Source organism: Oncorhynchus tshawytscha, linkage group LG08 (assembly GCF_018296145.1).
Source record: "Oncorhynchus tshawytscha isolate Ot180627B linkage group LG08, Otsh_v2.0, whole genome shotgun sequence".
Lineage (NCBI taxonomy): Eukaryota > Metazoa > Chordata > Actinopteri > Salmoniformes > Salmonidae > Oncorhynchus > Oncorhynchus tshawytscha.
In genome coordinates this window covers 31676017-31684811 of record NC_056436.1, presented here as the reverse complement: position 1 = coordinate 31684811, position 8795 = coordinate 31676017, and the positions used below count along the sequence as shown (strand labels likewise).

The following is an 8795-nucleotide window of genomic DNA, read 5'->3' as shown; positions in this document are numbered from 1 at the left end:
GTCTGATGTTCAAGAGGTGGACATTGAGGAGATCCAGAGAGAAGAGAGGAAGACAATCAAAGCTTAAGTTTCTAGACTATCATTTCACATTTTATCATATTCCCTTTATTTTGTTGTTCAGTGAAATCATCCCATGTGAAGAGTCAACTCATTTAATTAAAGTTCAATTCGTAACTAAATAATTTCTAAAAATGTCTATTAATACGATTTAATCATTTGCAAATATGTCTACTTATGATAAGGTAAAGAGTTTATGTTTCTGTCTCCATATGATATGGTAAATATATCCAATGCAAAAAAAACATCTACATTTAAATTGTATTAATATTAATTTGCATATATTTCCCTTTATTCCCACAGAAAGTTTCCACCTCTGAATTTTCCCCCAAATGTGCAACCCTAGTGGTACATGGCCATAATACCACGACTAAGTGCTGTATCCAGGCACTCCACGTTGCGTCATATATCAACCACACCCCCTCGGGCCTTATTGTTTAACTATACCAGTGGGGACCGACTGAACCTCATTGGACAACAATTAAGAAAATCTTGTCCCGGTTTCACAGAAGCATGAGCTCCGTTAGAAACATTGTTCGAACCATTTAGCTTAATGGTTCTAACGATGAACTTAGCCTTAAGATGCTTTTGGGAAACCGGGCCCAGCACAGTTAACGATAAAGATTCTGGATGTAATACAATACGTCAAGTAGATATATCATTGTGGGCAGTTTTCATAACAGAAAAATACAACATAACACCCTCTAGTTAGAGAATGGAATAATTACATTTGAATAATTAAGATATCCAAGTGGCTGCATTAAACTCTCAGTTCACCATATTTATGGTGCAGCTCGTTTCTTGTTGTGACAAGCTGCCAGTGTTTACGACTTTAGCTTTCAGCAAGAACATGTGTAGAGCAGTATACCCTTTGCTCTCATATTCAATGAGGTTCAAATAACATTATCAGATGAAAAACATGCAAAGTAACCCATATTTGAACTTCGTGGTCTGCAGTGCCTCTCCCATCCAGAGCTCCTCTTGCATGCCCTCTACTGATAGTGACTTATACGACAAGCTCCAGTTAATCAGGCAATGATTATCACAGGAGTCATCACCATTATTTCACATTTATTTAACACTATCAACACATGGCCTTGGGGGGACATTTTTACCAATATATACAGCAGTGACATCTACAATGTGAATTGAGCCTTGTCATAGACTCCTCCTCTGGATTTCTCTCTGTCATTCTCATACACTACCTTCACCACATGGGGTACTGAAAGTTTAATTCCTAAGAGGTAACGTGAAGAAGGCAAAGAAATAATGGAGAGAGGAACCAGACAGAACATGGCATGTTATCTAAAGTCCTTTTCCAAACAGTATAGATTAGTGGAATGAATGTAAAATGTAGAATACAGTTTTGTAGTGAATTGCCATGAAAGAAAATATATTACAGAACAGTCTCAACAGCCAATTATTGCAGAATATCCAAGGATATGCAGTAACAACAACCACCAGTATTTCAGTTCTCAAATCATAGCACCATTTTCTCACACAACTCTTTTCAATCTAATTACATTAGATGATTTTTCCCTCTGGGATACTGTGTGGCCCAGAGCCTAGATAGTGATTTATGGCTATGACTGGTGTGACCTATGCCGTTCCAACTGCAGTTTATATATACACATCACAAACAGTAAAATACATACATGACGAAAGACAACAAAGACATAATAGATGATACTGGCAGTCTACTACCTAAATACAAAACAATCTGAACATGTCAATGTTCAGGTGGAAAGGTGTCAGTTTGGAAGACCAGAGCCCCCTTGCTCTTCCTTGACACTGCCCCTGACTCCAAGGCCTTCTTCTGGTGGTAGCTTTCTGCCCTCAGTTCCTAAAAGCAGAACTCAGAGGCGACACTGAGCAACAGGTCCTTGCAATACATGCTCTGCTTCTGAGCTTTCCCCTCTTCCTGCTGCTGATGTTGCTGTTGCTGCAGTCTCTTCAGGAGTCTCATCCCTGCAGGGTTTCCGTGCAGACAACACCGAATTCACCGCTGGGTTGATCTTACAGTGTCCTGGAGGAAGGTGCCAGAACAAATAACTAAAACCTTAAGAACACAACTGGAGTAGACACAAACGATGCCACATGAATACACCTTGGGGTTACTGCTGGGTTTTAGTCATCCCGTTTTAAAATAATTTAATGCTAGATAGACATTTCTTTAAATAGAAAAACAGATATTTGCTTTGGGAAAAGCCACAGGCATTAATTCATTCAGTTATGAGAGAAAAGTGAAATGAATGAGGGCAGCAAAATAAGATGATCTCAGTGAACACTTACATGGTCTGAGGCTGATCCGACTCCTCCACAAAGGGCTGGAAGTTTGGCTTGCTGGGCAGAGCCACAACACTGTGACCAAACCTGGACTTCATAGACATCTACAATTGAGCACACACAAATGATGTCAAATAATTTAGCTTACAAATCATCACGTCACCGTGTCATCACATAAAAAGTCGCATTACTGCATGTCTCATACCTTTATGTCGCTCCATTTCTCATTCTCCTTAGATCTCGATGGGGGTGGGGCCATCCAAGATTCCACATTTGGATCAGACGGTCCAGCACTGGCAGCCTTGTTCTCATCAAAGATCACAAGGCGACTGTTTAGACCACTGTTGGCAGGGGCTGGTGGGCCTTGTAACTGTAGCCTTAGTGAATTACCTGTGAACAAACAGGAAATATAAGGTAAAACATCATAACAGATTGAAATCTGTTGAACGTCAAAACCTCCATGACATTACACAACCCAACTTTCTCCTTTAACGAGTCCTACGAGAAGGGTATACTGCTCTCCCGGGAACAGGCACAGATCCCCGTCATTTGCGTGAAGAGGACGCAGATCGGGCTTCCTTTTGAGAATCAGTAGGCGAGCGAGTAAACTCCCACGGCCATCAATTATATTTGCTATTATGCAATAATTATAAAATAAAATTGATGACCTACGATTATCCTACCAACATGACATTAAGAACTGTAATATCTTATGTTTCACCGAGTCGTGGCTGAACGACGACACGGATAACATAGAGATGGAGGGATTCTCAATGCACCGGCAGAACAGAGAAGCTATGTCTGGTAAGACAAGGGGTGGGGGTGTGTGTCTTTGTGTCAATAACAGCTGGTGCGCGATGTCTAATATTTAAGAAGGCTAGAGTTATTGCTTGTCTGAGGTAGAGTATCTTATGATAAGCTGTAGACCACACTATCTATATTATTTGTAGCCGTCTATTTACCATCACAGACCGATGCTGGCACTAAGACCGCGCTCAACCAACTCTATAAGGCCATAAGCAAACAAGAAAATGCTCACCCAGAAGCGGCGCTCCTAGTAGCCGGGGACTTTAATGCAGGCAAACTTAAATCAGTTATACCTCGTATTTACCAGCATGTCACATGTGTAACCAGAGAAAAAAAATCCTAGACAACCTTTACTCCACACACAGAGATGCATACAAAAGCTCTCCCCTGCCCATTTGGCAAATCTGACCATAATTCTATCCTCCTGATTCCGGTTTACAAGCTAAAACTAAAGCAGGAAATACTAGTGACTCGCTCAATATGGAAGTGGTCAGATGACGCGGATGCTACGCTACAGGGCGGTTTTGCTAGCACAGACTGGAATATGTTCCGAGATTCATCCCATGGCATTGAGGAGTATACCACCTCAGTCATCGGCTTCATGAATAAGTGCATCGATGACGTCGTCCTCACATTGACCGTACAAACATATCCCAACCAGAAGCCATGGATTACAGGCAACATCCGCATCGAGCTAAAGCTGCCGCTTTCAAGGAGCGGGACACTAATCTGGACGCCTATATAAAAATCCGCTACTGTAAGGGGTAAAATAGAACAATCAATGAATGGGTACATAACCCGACGCACATCAGACATAACGTGGACAAGCACTTACAATAAACAATTCTGGACAAGGACATGGGGGAAACAGAGGGTTAAATACACAACATGTAATTGATGTAATTGAAACCAGGTGTGAGGGAAGACAAGACAAAACCAATGGAAAATGAAAGGTGGATCGGCAATGGCTAGAAGGCCGAACACCGCCCGAACTAGGAGAGGGACCAACTTCCGCGGAAGTCTTGACAGCTACGCCCTCAGACGAACCATCAAACAAGCAAAGCGTCAATACAGGATTAAGATTAAATCCTACTACACCGGCTCTGACGCTCGTCGGATGTGGCAGGGCTTGAAAACTATTACGGACTACAAAGGGAAACCCAGACGCGAGCTGCCCAGTGGTGCGAGCCTACCAGACTAGCTAAATGCCTTTTATGCTCACTTCGAGGCAAGCAACACTGAAGCATGCACAAGAGCACCAGCTGTACCGGATGACTGTGTGATAACACTCTCGGTAGCCGATGTGAGCAAGACCTTTAAACAGGTCAACATTCACAAAGCCAGATGGATTACCAGGACGTGTACTCAAAGCATGCGCAGACCAACTGGCAATTGTCTTCACTGACATTTTCAACCTCTCCCTGATTGAGTCTGTAATACCTACATTCTTCAAGCAAACCACCATAATCCTTGTGCCCAAGGCAGCGAAGTTAACCTGCGTAAATGATTACCGCCCCGTAGCACTCACGTCGGAAGCCATGAAGTGCTTTGAAAGGCTGGTCATGGCTGACATCAACAGCATCCTCCCAGATACCCTAGACCCACTCCAATTCGCATACCGCCCCAACAGATCCACAGATGACGCAATCTCAATCGCACTCCACACTGCTCTTTCCCACCTGGACAAAAGGAACACCTATGTGAGAATGCTGTTCATTGACTATAGCTCAGTGTTCAACACCATAGTGCCCATGAAGCTCATCACTAAACTAAGGACCCTGGGACTAAACACCTCCCTCTGCAACTGGATCCTGGTAAGGGTAGGCATCAACTAGTCTGCCACGCTGAACCTAAGCACGGTGGCCCCTCAAGGGTGTGTACTTAATCCCCTCCTGTACTCCCTGTTCACCCACGACTGCGCGGCCAAACATGACTCCAACACCATCATTAAGTTTGCTGACGACACAACAGCTTCTACCCCCAAGCCTGCTGAACAATTAATCAAATGGCCACCGGACTATTACATTGAACCCCCCCCCTCCATTTGTTTTGTACACTGCTGCTACTCACTGTTGATTATCTATGCATAGTCACTTCAACCCTACCTACATGTACAAATGACCTTTAACCTGTACCGCCGCACACTGACTCAGTACCGGTACCCCCTGTATATAGCTTTGTTATTGTTATGTTAGTGTTACTTTTTATAATTTTTTACTTTAGTTTATTTGGTAAATACTTTCTTAACTCTTCTTGAACTGCACTGTTGGTTAAGGGCTTGTAAGTAAGCATTTCCCTATAAGGTCTACACTTGCTGTATTCGGCACGTGACAAATAAAGTTTGATTTGATTTGTTGGGGCGGAATGCGAATTGGAGCGGGTCCAGGGTGTATGGTGTTGATGTGTGCCATGACCATCCTTTCAAAGCATTTCATGGCTACAGATGTGAGTGCTATGGGCGACAGTCATTTAGACAGGTTACCTTGGGTGTTCTTGGGCACAGGGACTACAGTGGTCTGCATGAAACTTGAAGGTTATTACACACTGGGTCAGGAAGAGGTAGAAAATGTCAGTGAAGACATGCCAGCTGGTAACTATGTTAACAGTCTGATGTTCAGACAAACACAAACAATGTAAAGCCACTCAAGGACATATTGCACAACTTGTAATGCTTTACAAAGCAAGTAGCAAGCAAGGTGTCACGCATTATACAATGGGTGGTTGAATTCTGGATGCTGATTGGTTAAAGCTGCATTCAAGTCAGTGTCTATTCCACAAGTTACCCCCAGCTAAGGCTATGACACAGACAGAAAAGGTAACCCAGACAAGTCACATGGGCTATAAAGCTGAAGCATCCCTTGGAACGTTTTCTCGCCACCAAATATGGTAGTGAGAGGAAGTCCAGTTGGGGGTAGTGGGAAAAGATGGAACTAGAGCTGTGTTCGAATACCCATAGTAATACTGTATACTACATACTTAATGAGTATATACACTACATACTATAAATTCATTTTAGTGTACTGTAAACAAATATTATCCTTTCAGTTGAGTGTACTAGCGCTTCGCCTGTCGGCCGGAAGTTGATGCTGTTGCTATGCAACCTGTCTTGATATACATTTTTTTTAAACTTCGGGTGTGTTCGTAGATTCAATCGGGAGGACACTGGACAATAGAACGAGTCAAAATTCACCCAAGGCTGAAAAACAGCAAAAGGGCGTTGGCTAAGCTGGAACACTAGCACGAGGCCATAGCAAATGAATGGAATCAAATGTTCGCAGAGCCTGTTTTGACTAGAGTGATGCTTACTTCCATTTCGCCTAAATGGCACCAAAAAATGTATCACTTTTTATTTTACCACTACAATCTGTTCGCCGGACGAAACTGGAAAAAAACAACTTGTGTAGAAGTAAACAACCGCACCTCGATGGTGTCAATCTATAAACAATGTGAGCGGGTCTCATTGCCAACAATAGCGAAGCAGGCATTGTGACGTATAACAATAAACTGGGAATAGAATGTTCGGAAGGCGAGTTGGTGCCAGAATGCTCAATAGAACTAATAGGAGCTGGCAGGGTGAAAATTGCCCTAAAATAAGCCGTTTTTTCGTGATTACTTCAAAACAACAGCAAGCAGCTGGGAAATATGGTCATATTATGAAACTGGGCTCCACGGCAGATGCAATGAACTAGTTATCAGAAAAAAAGTGTTTCATGTTTCCAGCGTATCTGGAGTACACTCTGGCGTTCGTAAATTCAGAGCGTTCATGACGCACTGGCCGAGGAGTAGGGTTAATCCGACTCAAAATGGCAGCCAAGCACCCTTGCTAACGTCGTTGGCTAGCTTGCAAGCTACTTCCAGACACAATTTTTTATTTTTTACTTCCAGACACAAATGACACCTCACTCTGACCATTTTGCTCGCCCTAGCAGAGCTGATTAGGCTGTTTATATGTTGTCCAAAAAGTTGGAGACTGTGCTGCTGGAAACAATTTAATGACACCGACAATATTCAACGTCAGGCGTTGATGTATTTTGGCGAATTTAGTACGACATCCTGGAACTTTTGGCATACTAACTATATCCATACTATGACCAATAAGAACACTACATACTCAATTTAGTCACAAATATTACAGTTAGTATGAGTATTCAAACACAATTTGGGTGAATCTGGCCAGACATTCTGATCATTTTCTCATTGATCTGATCAATACATTTATGTTCCAAAATCTAGCATCTGATAGGAAGTGCAATACGTTTTATAGACTTTAAATTGAGTTGTTTAGGAGTGCACGGTCGAATTGATTTATGCACACCGCACACACGTCACAGTAAATTTATGCAAATACTTGCTACATGCCAATAGGATCTCGCTTGCTCGTACTTCACTTTGCCCACCTCCTTGCTTCATTTGTTCCCATTGTAAACGACACCGATTAACTATATTGGGTTAGTTATATATAGATCTTTATAATACATACATTCGCCTATGACGTTGAAATTATTATTACCTTCTCATCAGATCAATCAGGCAATTTGTCCACTGTAAAAAAAAAAAAAAAGCAAGACATTCTCCCCTTCATTTTAGACTTGCATTTGGTTTTCGACGGGCGGATATTTGTAAACCTTGCGGTCTCCGACATTGTAACATTTTTGCAAAAGCACTTAACTAGCTAGCTCCTTTAGCAAGTCAGCTAGACAACAAAAAAAAACAGCTAGCTAACGTTAGCATTATTAGCCATAGTAGCTAGTTAACGTTACTACAAAGCTGGGTTTCCAAATTGTATTAGGCTAACGTTATATAAAAGAGATCTTACCCTGTTTAGTAAATAGCTATATATTTAATTTTTGTTTTGTCAAAGTTCAATAACACTAAGTCTTGTCATTTTTCCTGCTGGTTGCTCATGTCGCGTTCAAATCAACTGGAAACTCGGAATTTTCTGACTTCCTGGAAACTCGGAGGGAAAAAATTGCTCTGACTGGGGAAAAAAATCGATTTGAATGGTCATGCATTTCGGGAAAGTCAGGTCTCTCCCTAGAGCTCAGACTTTCCGACCTAAAGATCACTGACGCCATGATTTAACATCGTGTTTTTTTCGACTTCCCAGTTGTTTTAAACGCAGCATCATTTCACTTCCTCTGTATATTTTGAACTTTGAACGGAACCTTGAGAAAATTTGGACGACGTTGATTGGATGGTCAAGCCCCATGACGTGTTCAAACGTGTGGTCCTAAACAAGAAACGAGTTTGAAAAAAAGTTGTTGTATCAACAACTTCCGGTACATTCAGTGAGCGATGTAAAATGGACAACCGTTGTTATTGTTGTTCATCAAAGTTCACTCTCTTCAGGAAGGTTTGTTTGTGCCCCCTACCCTACTCCCTTTACGTTTTTGTAGTTGGATATTTTTATTCCATGTGTAACTGTGTTCTCGTATGTGTCGAACTGCTTTGCTTTATCTTGGCCAGGTCCCAGTTGTAAATGAGAACTTGTTCTCAACTAGCCTACCTGGTTAAATAAAGGTGTTTTAAATGCTACATGCATTATGTCCCTACCAGCCTATGGTGTATTTCTTTGTAGGCTGTAGCCTTGAAATAATATACCCTAAATAATTCATTTTCATTATTTCTTAGGCTCCCTGTCTGGC

The 8795-nt window shown here is 41.9% G+C and overlaps 1 long non-coding RNA gene across 2 annotated transcripts; it reads right to left on the bottom strand.

Moving 5' to 3' along the window:
• Nucleotides 1-1115: 1115 nt before the first annotated feature.
• LOC112256632 lies at nt 1116-8347 on the bottom strand. 2 transcript variants are annotated; one of them, XR_002954449.2, is made up of 4 exons: nt 7967-8347; nt 2549-2733; nt 2350-2447; nt 1116-2083 (listed from the first exon to the last, which is right to left on the bottom strand). It is a non-coding gene; the product is annotated as an uncharacterized LOC112256632 (long non-coding RNA). The 2 variants fall into 2 exon arrangements; XR_002954448.2 differs by having other exon boundaries at nt 7661-8346.
• Between the last annotated feature and the right edge of the window lie 448 nt (nt 8348-8795).